The sequence below is a fragment of the Pseudophryne corroboree genome, chromosome 2 (assembly GCF_028390025.1).
Source record: "Pseudophryne corroboree isolate aPseCor3 chromosome 2, aPseCor3.hap2, whole genome shotgun sequence".
Taxonomy (NCBI): domain Eukaryota; kingdom Metazoa; phylum Chordata; class Amphibia; order Anura; family Myobatrachidae; genus Pseudophryne; species Pseudophryne corroboree.
This window is the reverse complement of record NC_086445.1, coordinates 342,862,612-342,874,819: the sequence shown is the minus strand read 5'-3', so window position 1 is coordinate 342,874,819 and position 12,208 is coordinate 342,862,612. Positions and strand designations below refer to the sequence as shown.

General features: G+C 41.4%; 1 long non-coding RNA gene across 1 annotated transcript; it reads left to right on the top strand.

Moving 5' to 3' along the window:
* The first annotated feature begins 2,911 nt into the window (after positions 1-2,911).
* Positions 2,912-3,551, top strand: LOC135050793 (uncharacterized). Its single transcript, XR_010241824.1, has 3 exons — positions 2,912-3,053; positions 3,127-3,245; positions 3,474-3,551. It is a non-coding gene; the product is annotated as an uncharacterized LOC135050793 (long non-coding RNA).
* Positions 3,552-12,208: the final 8,657 nt, after the last annotated feature.

Below are 12,208 nucleotides of genomic sequence, written 5' to 3'. Positions count from 1 at the left end.
GTGCATTACTTATGCAACGGTGTTGCACTATGGCTTTTTCTTTGTTTTTGAGATATATATCAACAAGAAATTGACGAATCACCATCTGTGTTATCACTTTGTGTGGTTTCTACGTGCCCTAAGGAAATATTCTAAATGGGAGTGTTCTGTGTACACATAAACTTCTCGTACTATTAATTCCACGGTGTCACACTATGGTCTTCTCTATGTTTCCTTTTGAGATAATACTCATTGAGGATTTATGTGGATAACACCTCTAAAAGCTTTGGAACAAGTGTCAACAAAAAGGATCATTTATGTGAATACAGATTTTGGGACTTTTTGGACTAACTCTTTCCTGTGCATGCAAACACCGCAATCTTTTGAAATAAAGAGAGCAGAAGAATGAGAGAGAATCACACTGACTGAGGAAGCCGCTGAGAGGTGATGCAGGTGGAGAAAACGTTTTAGGATCTTCTTAATGCCAGCTGACATACTATTACAATTAACATGCTCCTAAGAATCTCGGAAACGGATGTCTGGTAATTTATTCACATCTCCAGATATGGCTTTACAAAAGGACTAAGTTCCAGAGCCGGGAGGCCAGGAATTACCAGGGTACAGAGGGAGGACGTGGTAAAAAATCATCACAATAACTCTTAATAGCATGGCCATGTTTAATATTTAACCAACAAACAAGCTTTAATAACATCTGCTTCTGCATGAAAATCTTGCTATTGCTGCTACAAAAGAACTACATAATTAGTAACAATTTCTCTTCACTGTGTTTACATCCGTTTGGATACAAATTAACTTACCACTAATTTGGGTAACATCTGCAAAATTAACATCACTGCTGCTAGTGAACTTTTTTTCTCTATATGGATGATGGACATAACAGTGCATATACTGACTGTTTCTCTTTTTTGATTCATAATCTATAGATTTAATTATATGCTATGTTAATAGATGTAGCGTGCGATAGTTCAAACTGCATGAAAACCGCTTTGGTAAAAATATTACCTACAGGAGTGGCTATACTAGGGTTTGATACAATTTTCTGACCAGCTGAAAGTGTTATTTGATATTTGATATTTATATTTTATATGAGAAATAAAAATTATTTTTATATATATAGTTTACCAGCGCTTTCTATTCCTTTTTTTGTTTTGTTTTTAACGTGTTGAAAAGGGGTGGAGTATTCCCTTTGGTATTGAAAAGCTGCAGGCAAACTGACTTAAACACTGAGCATTTAATTGGCGCCAGGTGATATTTTGTTTTTATCTTTGTCCTTTCCTTGTAAAGAAAGAGATTGGAACTCCAAATACCAAAGTGTATAACTGTATGTTTAACCCACTCAGCGCCATCCAATGAAACTAACCCAATTTGCTTGTGTATATTCTTTGGGGTGTTTGTGAAATTCCCCAGTTCCTAAGGAGACTGCTTTGTGGTTTATGTTTAGCACAATATTGTGAACATTTCTTTGAATTGCATTGATAATGATGTCATTATGTCGACCCCCTGTTCATCCACTTAGGGGAGGTTTATTAAAAGTCTAAATATGTAGTTTTCCTATTTCCCAGCTGCAGAATACATATGTTGAATTTCATCTTCTTAACACATCGGGAAGTAAGAGAATTAGTGATGAGTGAGCGAGTGAGTGAGGGCTTTCACATTTTTGTAGTTTATTAAATTCTACACACTGGAGGTGCAATCCAAATTTTGATCCTATTGCCCATTTGTCCGTTATCGTTTACGCAACACAAGAAATGCATCAGTAATGGCATCTTTATGTCAACCCCCTGTTCATCCCCTTAGGGGAGGTTTATTAAAATTCTAATTACGTTCTTTACCTACTTCCCACCTGCAGAATACCTTTGTTAAATTTCAGCATCCTAACATATCGTGAAGTAAGAGATGTGTCAGTCAGTGAGTCAGGGCTTTCACATATATAGATATATTTATATGTATATATATATATATATATATATATATATATACATACATAAATATATTTGCAATAGGGGCAGTGCGCTATGAAGTATCCCTTGGTGTTTATCTGTTGAGGCCAGAAATAATTTTTGAGATAGATAGATATATATACTAGTCACGAGGGTCCACCAATTTCAATGACCACACCACCCACTATTCCCTTTTATTATTTAAAATCTTTTACTACATTATACCAATGTATTACTATAAAGATATTACACTCACATCAGTATTCAATTTGCCTTTGATGATCAGATATATGTTAGTTTGTATGCGTAGGGTGAGTTGTGGTCATTTGATCTGGTGCCCTCTTATGTCATTTTTGACATTTTTGACATTTCATATTATGGATCATTATTTACATTTGCACTCTTTTTCTTCTGTGGTGATTGACAGGCTACACATAGGTTAATCCAGGATTATACGTGAGGAGACCTCCGGTATACCTCCGAGTCCCTGTGAGCTATGAGTGAACCTGTACATTGATGATTCCACCTGGGGGAGTGTTCATTCTCTGAGAACACCCCCCTCTAGGTTGTACACCTCCTTTAAACATTAGCCAGTGGATAAGCCTAATTACGGTTCTTTCCGCGAGTGGAACGCAGAGACTTCCGGCCAGCGCCACATCCGCGGAATGGAACGCATGGTGTTCCGGTCGGTGGAACGCAAAAGACGCGTCTCCGGCAGTTGCCCTTCTAAATCGTTAAAATACACTCATTTAAGTAGCCGTGCGTTAGCGATAGCCACTGCCTGTCCTGTGAACCCTGTAACGTTTTTCCCAGTTGGTCTGAGTTAGTTATCTGAGAGGTGATCAGTTAATGAGAGACTGGGTTTATACTAATCTCCCTAATTGGCACTTCCTGTGGTTGATCCTTAAATAGTGCTCAGCTGAGGCTGAACTTTATGCAGCTTCCATTTGGCTCTGGACACTTGAGCAGTGAGTATGGTTCTCCTGCAGCTCCCTTCTGACACATGATTACGGTTGGTGATTATTTTTTCCTGTTGTGCCTCCTTACAGACTGAGTGTCTGACACATGTACAGAGCCCACAAGCTGCCATGAGCTATTTCTACATGTAACTAGGTATGATCTTTTCCAAAATGACGTTGTTAGTGTATTTTCTTATGGTGTAGTTACTCTGTTATTTATCTAATAGGTGACTACGCCTTGCAGCTTCCCCTACGTTATAGGCTTTTTAACTTCATTATGTGATCAGGCATGTTGCCAACTTTGAAGGCCATTCCACACATCTGAGTGATCTGGCTTGCCGTCCAGGTAATCATTTGCCTATCTAAACAGATAGTCCTAACGGTGGAGGTGTCTCTTTCATCACACGTGGATTATTTCCAAGTATCTCTTTTTTACATATATAAAAAAACAGCTTTTTAATACGTTTTCTGGTTTTTGTGACAGTCTTCAGGGCCTGGGAGGCACTGGTGGTGTTGGTGTTGAATAAATCTGGGTTCTTATACATATTAATTGTAACTGTTTCTGATTGTATAGGTGATTTAAGTGCCAATCTTGATAAAGGTCCGCATAAGGACCGAAACGTCGATGAAATACGGCATCAACAGTGAACCCGAATAAAAATATACTGAATTTACAAGTGACTTCAGAGACTAATTTCTGGGCGTGAGTGCACCTTCCACCTAGGTGGTTGTTGTGGTATATATATATGTGGGTAGAATGGTCGTGCAATAAATGCTCTGTGTCCTTATATGAATACAGTCCGTGATTTCCAATTATGCGAATGCCGGCACCTCTAATTAAACAATGTTACCACCATTGTTATTCCATGGAAAAATGCACTGAAAGAAACGAGGGCGTACTCGGTGAGATACAATATCAAGTGTTTTTACTACAAATAACACATGCTCACGTACATCATAGTTAAAAGGCACCAGTATGTAGACAAATCACTGCTGTCTCCGGATCACACTCTGCGGCTTGTCCTGCACAGTTCTGGCTGCAGTTTTTAATAAGTCAGCATCTCAGCTCTCGGACTCAATGCTCATAGACAGCAGATCGAACACGTTCTTAGTTGGCCATTCCCAACGCGTTTCGTCATCGTTGGACTTCGTCAGGGGGTGTGGTCTACATCCATACATCTTTCCTTTTAAAGCCGTCACTCAATTGATTCAATTATTCACAGCGCATGGCCAGGTGTAACTTACTTCAATAACAAATACAATTCTTACACAATACAAAATACAATTCATTGATAAACACCTAAAAACGGCTTATCCATAGCATAACTATGAATATGTTTATTATTATTGAAGTAAGTTACACCTGGCCATGCGTGGGGAATAATTGAATCAATTGAGTGACGGCTTTAAAAGAAAAGACGTATGGATGTAGACCACACCCCCTGACGAAGTCCAAAGGTGACGAAACGCGTTGGTAATGGCCAACTAAGGCCGTGTTCGATTTGCTGTCTATGATCATTGAGTCCGAGAGCTGAGACGCTGACTTATTAAAGACTGCAGCCAGAACTGTGCAGGACGAGCCGCAGGCTGTGATCCGGACACAGCAGTGATTTGTCTACATACTGGTGCCTTTTAACTATGATGTACATGAGCATGTGTTATTTGTAGTAAAAACACTTGATATTTTATCTCACCGAGTATGCCCTCGTTTGTTTCAGTATATATATATATATATATATATATATATACACTATATATAAAATTAGTCCCTCCCAGGCCAGCGCACAAACTGATGTAGGTGTACAGTAGGACAATAAGTTGCTGCAAGTCCTTGTCCAAGTTCTCACCAGCCAGGGACTTAAATAACAGATTCTGCAGTAATACTTACAGTGCACCATAACAATATGGTATTAAATGGTATAAATAGCTTAAGCCAAATGCATACATAATTTTAAAACTATTTTATAACACTTATATAAATCCTCAGTGGGAACACGTTAACTATTTAGGGGCAAATTTATCACAATCTGCATCTCAGATGTACAGAAAAATGAAAAGATCTAGACCGCGCTAAGAATTAGGTTGCTGCCAGTGATATCACAAAAGAGCCTTCACCAAAGAACTCTTGGATACATACAAATAGATAAAAAAGTGACGTTACTCGGCGGTCCCAATAATATCATGAATAATGGCTTACATAAATTTGTGGTATACTTCTCCCTTCAATTGGGAAGGATAAATACTCTTTCAAAAACCACTCTAAGGATGAAGAATAAACAACCACAATGGTGCAATATAAAAGACAGAATAGAATCCAAGTGAATTTTATTGGTCCCACTCACAATTGTATAGGTTAATCATTGCATATCACCCTCATAGGGTCAGTCGTCCATAAGTAGGATCTCCTCTTTTAGAACTGGAACTTAAAAGCATATATATAGTGCAATACTGTTTGTTTAAAAACAAATATGTAATATACAAATGCACTCACAAAGATAAAAAGCAATAAAGCATATCACCAAGCTGTAGTGTCCCCACTGAAAACACCATTCAGTCCAAAAGTGACACAATGAATTCCTCCACGACTCCGGAACAGCGGAGGATGGCTCCAAACCTTCTGGACATCCACGGTGTAGCAGTAGGAGAATTACAGTCGTCTATTGTCCCGCAGCTTAAACGCATTTTCGGACAGTTCGTCCTTCATCTGAAGCATAAGGAAGTGTAGCCTGACTTTCCCTTTATACCCATTGTAATTAAAACATACACGAGTACCTTCTGTGTGCCCGCGCTTCCATCAGCACTAGGATTGGATGTACGTCACCCGGAAGTGTTGTCATGTGTTTCAAAATACCAGAAGGAGTTTTCACTCCTCTGTGTGCGTTCCACCCATAAAAAAGAAGGGAGCTCTCCCCACACACTGATAGGATTGATTCCAAACCACACCATAGTCATAAGCTATGTTTGCCATGACTACAGTGTGCGTGTTCTCATGATGGTACACGGCAATTACCGTCTGGAACGGAAGTGTGTCCCTTCCTAATTGAAGGGACCACAAATTTATGTAAGCCATTACTCATGATATTATTGGGAGCGCCGAGTAATATCACTTTTGCATCTCAGATGTAGATGGGATGTGATAAATTTGCCAAAATTAATTTTTCGATATTTGAATACATCGAAAGGATGTATCAAATATCACATGCAGGGACAGAGCTTGCAAGAAAGCTTTGTCCCTGTAAATCCTATCATCGCGGTCAGGGCCGGTGCTACGGTGTTCGGCGCCCCCCTGCAAACTATAAATTTGTGACCTCCCATATTCAACAAAGGGTCAGCGTGCGCCTTTGGTGCATGCCGGGAAAAGGGATGTGGTCTCACAAGTAAGGGGCATGGCCACACAATAGTACCCCCATTTAAATTACGCCAAACAGTAGCACAATCTTATTAATCCTATACGTAATTCCCACTCGTAGTAGTAGCGTCCTTATATGTAATGCACCCCAGTAGTAGTAGCAGCATCCTTATACATAATGCACCCACAGTAGTAGTAGCATCCTTATACATAATGCACCCACAGTAGTAGTAGCATCCTTATACATAGTGTACCCCCAGTAGTAGAAGCATCCTTATACGTAATGCCCCCCCAGTACTAGTAGCAGCAGCGTCCTAATACGTAGTGCACCCCCAGTAGCAGAAGAGTCCTTATAAGTAATTCCCCCCTAGTAGTTGTAGCGTCCTTATACGTAATGCCCCCCCAGTAGTAGTAGCATCCTTATACGTAATGCCCCCAAGTAGTAGTAGCTTCTTTATACGTAATGCCCCCCAGTAATAGTAGCGTCGTTATACGTAATACCCCCCAGTAGTAGTAGCGTCCTTATATGTAATACCCACCAGTAGTAGTAGCTTCTTTATACGTAATGCCCCCTCCCAGTAGTAGTAGCATTGTTATACGTAATGTCCCCCCCCAGCAGTAGTAGCATACTTCCATGTAATGGCCCCCCCAGTAGTAGTAGCGTCCCTACATGTAATGGCCCCCCCAGTAGTAGTAGCGTCCTTACATGTAATGGCCCCCCCAGTAGTAGCGTCCTTATACGTAATGCCCCCCAGTAGTAGTAGCGTCCTTATACGTAATGCCCCCCAGTAGTAGTAGTAGCGTACTTACATGTAATGGCCCCCCAGTAGTAGTAGCGTCCTTACATGTAATGGCCCCCCAGTAGTAGCATCCTTATACGCAATGCCCCCCAGTAGTAGCGTCCTTATATGTAATGCCCCCCCAGTAGTAGTAGCGTCCTTATACGTAATGCCCCCCAGTAGCAGTAGCGTCCTTATACGTAATGCCCCACCCAGTAGTAGCACCGTTATACATAATGCCCCCCCCTGTAGTAGTAGCGTCCTTACATGTAATGCCCCCCAGTAGTAGTAGAGTCCTTACATGTATTGGCCCCCCCAGTAGTAGTAGCATCCTTACATGTAATGCCCCCCCCCCAGTAGTAGTAGCATCCTTAAATGTAACGGCCCCCTTGTAGTAGCGTCCATAATGTGTGCACACACAGACATACCTCACACACACAATTCACACATATATACACACATACAACCCCACTATATATATATATATATATATATATATATATTGGAAAAGCGAATAAGAACAGAGCGACCATAGGTGGTAGATATTCTAAGTGACTGTAAAAAGATTTTCTTAAAAAACAATGCGCGGTTTATTGCACAGAACATTTTAAGACAATTGCACATAAAAAGACAGCAAACAAAAATGTTGTTTTTTTTAAACCGTTACACAATCGTTAAAAACCATTCCAAAGGGCACATAAAAGACAAGACTAAAATGGTGCTAAAAATTCAAGGCCCCTTGATGAAGTCAGACCAGACGAAACGCGTTGGATGATTCCTGCTACTATTGAAATCCTCAGTTAAGCTGCTTTTTCTTTATATCAATATTTGTATACATTAATCTTTTTACATAATTTTAGACACACAGTTGTCTCTAATATTTCTAATTTTTTAGTACATGAATTTTTAGCACCATTTTAGTCATCTTTTATGTGCCCTTTGGAATGGTTTTTAACGATTGTGTAACGGTTTTTAAAAAAAAAACATTTTTGTTTGCTGTCTTTTTATGTGCAATTGTCTTAAAACGTTCTGTGCAATAAACCCCGCCTTGTTTTTTAAGAAAATCTTTTTATAGTCACTTAGAATTCTACCACCTATGGTCGCTCTGTTCTTATTCGTTATTCCAATTTTTATCTATCCGGCACACGTACAAGTGCGGGCTTTACCTAAGATCTAGCAGACGCCCCATACACAGAAAAAAGGGGAGTGGCATATAGTGACTAGTTGTTCCTTTGGGGTACACTTATAATCGACATACTGGGGAAAAAAATTCTCTACTGTATCTTTTGGCGCTGTTAGTTCATCCTATATATATATATACACACACATTTCTCTCTCACCCTCCACTTACCTAAGTCTGGCTGTCCCTCTCTCTACAGCAGCCTGGTCCATTTAGCTCCGCCCCTTCTGTCCCATTTAGCTCCACCCCTCCCGTCCCATGTAGCTCCGCCCCCTTCTCTGATCCGACCTGAAAAGCCGCTGTCACTGGTGATTAGGGGGGAGGCTTTTCATGCTGCCAGCACTGCTACCTGTCATACAGTGACAGGCACAGCAGCTGGCAGCAGCAGCAGGGGGGACAGGACGGCGCAGCAGGGAAGGGATGCAGAGCACGGGGAGTGCCTCTCCATCCCAGTGCCTCCCTGCACTGCATCCCTTCGCTGAGTGGGTAGCGCCGGGCCTGATCACGGTTCTCAGGTATTTTTCATACCGTGAGTGCACGCTGCTGCAGCCATAGATCGGGGGCTGGCTCCTTCTCTATGTGACTCCGGCCCACCCGGCTCCTCCCCTAAGCCAATAGTTTCTTATTGAAAATTTCAGAAACAAATTGTACATTGAGTAAATTGTGCTTACCTGTCATCTTGGGTTCAGTTATGTGGTGGTGGTGTACAAGGTTGTACTTCTGTTTGTCCCCATATATTGTGACTGGCCTACACCAGTATTGGTTTAGCCTTTCACATGGACCATAAATACATTTTATTTGGTTCTGCATCATCGACATGTGGCACCCCTGCAAGTGTTCCATAGCACCCAGTTTTGGGAACCACTTCTTCAAGGTAATTGATTGTTGGCACTTCCATTTGTGCAGCAAAACAAGCTCATTGTTGATCTGTACCCAATGTCAGCCTTTTTCTCAACAGAGAGAAGCTTTTCTGCCTCCTACCTACTCTGTCCACCAACTATCAAGACATGTTTTGTTATTATTTGATTGGCTTGCATCTCGCACCTCCGGCAATCTCGGGTGTCATTACATCCTTCCCCATATTTTAACCAAATGCGTAACAGGTTTATGCCTCTCCTCTACATGTCAAAATCAAGTACATGTAGTTTACTGTACTATATAGATGTCAAAACAATCTGCCGACTCTTTATAAACTTCCAATAAATGTATATTTTCTCTATACTATTCACAGGAAATCCCGCACTCTCACCCAACCTAAACAGCCACTGGGGTGCCAGATCAGAGTCCAACCCACCAACAGGTGGGACCCATAGTACAGTGCAGTGTTTTCCACAACTGTGGAAATGATAGCACTCTCCAGACTTGAATGTCAATAATAAACAAAACAATTTATTTAGAAAAAATGAAAAAAGTCATCTTACAGTTCTATAAGGTTACAGGGTTCACCGACGTTTCGGTCCAAAAAGGACCTTTTTTTGCAAGGTACAGCAGCACAGTCACAGCTACAAACGGTCACAGCAGTCAACAGCAGAAAATAGGAACTGAGGACTAAGCCTCCCAGGCCCCTGCTAAATACCCATAACAATCAGTGAAAAGGGCGCCAATCCCACCCCGCTCGACCAGCTGATGCGCTCCACCTCTTGGAACGCACGCGTCACTTCCGGTGCATTGGCACGAGTATAACCACATAAGGCTTCTAATTTTGGTTTTAGCTGAAGTTATATGTGGACACTCATGGGTTACCTCTAATGAATTACAAAGGAGACAACAAGGCATATGGCCGTTGTATCCAGGAAGTATGTATGCACACCAGATCCTGGAACGCAAACGTCACTTAGGGAAATAGCCGGGGATGAACCGCTACTCAGACACATAGTAGTGGTGAGGCAGTATGACATAGTAAGAAATATGGATAATAGTATGGGCGCTACATTTACACAAAATATGCAATACAGACAAATATTTATACACAAATATATACATATATATGTATATAATAAATATATACTATCTCCTAGTGATAGTAACGACACAAGGAGTCCAGGGGTATAGCAGAGACCTGGGGGTGGGCACATACCGGGGTGTCCACATGGAATAGGAAGGTATATATATTCCAGGGACGTGCGGTGAGCTAAATGGCTCAGTAGGCACTGGCTAGCACCAGAGCCAGATTTACATGCAATTTATGAGCCAAAGCATACATCTGGGGTTTATACACAGGTGCAGCAGTATAAACTCCTGGAAATTTGGTGAGTTTTGATCAGAGATGTGCAGAAACGATAGGCAGGGGATGCACTGCCTCACCTGCCATAGACTTTTTACTCCAGAGTTTTGGCTATAAAAATGATTAGAATAATGCAAAGAAGATAATCCAAACATGTACTTTGTATTTTTCATATACTTTATAGAGTCAAACCTCTGGTACAAACGTTAGTATGACAGGAAAGGCTCTGCCTCACCTGCCTTACCCCACCGCACGTCACTGATATATTCACATATAGGGTATATATCAACCAGTTATATTAAAAGATATAAATTCAATAACCCCAATTCAGAAATAGAATGCTGCAGCTTAAACAAATTAGTATATAATATCAAAAGATCAAATGACAAATGGGGTTTCAAAGATACATAATTGACTGGCAGATCATATAGCATCCTATAAATAAGTAATTAACCGATAGGTAGAGAGTCAAACATATGGACATATGGTTATTCACATCAATTAAATATTATTAATCAATACAACCTACTAAACGGCGGCTTAACGCCGCCGTTCAGTCCCCTCCCGCCCAGCGACCGCCTCTGTCTCAGAGGCGATCACTGGGCACCGACGACTGCCACGCGCCGGCGCACTGTGATACCGGCGCATGTGCAGTTCCAACCCGATCACTGTGCTGCGACAAACTGCAGCGAGCGATTTACGGAATGACCCCCAATGTAATTTAAATCTAATACCGATGGGTTGTCCTGTGTGCGGATATGGAAAGGAAGGACTCGTCAGTATACTCCTGCAAGTGACACATCCAGTGCATTTGTAGCAACCCGGTTTCCTCTCGTGAAGCCATGTTGTGGTATTGGTGTTATTAGGGCAGACCATTGGTCTAAGTAGAAGTTTCTTCAGGTTGGGTGCTCTACGATATGCCATCATTGGTGGATGACTTTACTTCAGCTTCAGGTGGGTGTCGGTGGCTATGATTGGCTAATTATTTCATAGGGCCCCACTCACTCGGCCAGACAAATTGTCATAAGTGGTAGTAAAGACCATACGATCTGATGTGTAGGATGAATTCGAGCCAGGTGTTGTGCAATAAAACTTAGTTCTTGCTTTACGTAGGCAGTGCTGAATAATTTTCATACTACAGATGGGTCCTCCGTTATCTTGGTTCTTTCTGCGCCTAGACGGAGGTTTAGTCATGCCTAGGCGATAGCTTAGGTTGCTGAGTTTAATCACGGACAGGCGCGTTGAGGCGTGACTAGATACTCAGCATGCATTACACATCACAACTGGGTGGCTAATGCTCCACTAATCCAGTACTTTAGATCGAATAGCGGCAGATTGATCTACAAGCTCTGGCAAATGGTCAGTGATGACTGTAATGTTAATATACAGTCCTGTACTCCACAGTGTACACACAGATGGTGACTAATGGTCAGACGGAGAGAGTTAAAAAAAAAACGTTTATACAGACACAAACGAACATGCTAAAACACTTGTGTATGCAGACGCAACTAATGTGTGAAAGATTGTGTATGCAGACGCAACTAATGTGTGAAAGGAATAATGTAGCTCATTGACTTTAAAGTATTACAGTGCACTAAATACCGTGCTTTTGCATTATGAGCATCCGAGTCCCCTAACGGCATAAACGAACACCAATGGGAAGGAATCGCTGTTTGCAGTACTTTTACACATGAACTTGTAAATCTTCCATGCAGTGTCGTATGCAAGCGATGAAGGCTCCCGCCTCCCACACTGAGAGTCCCGGGTTCGATTCACA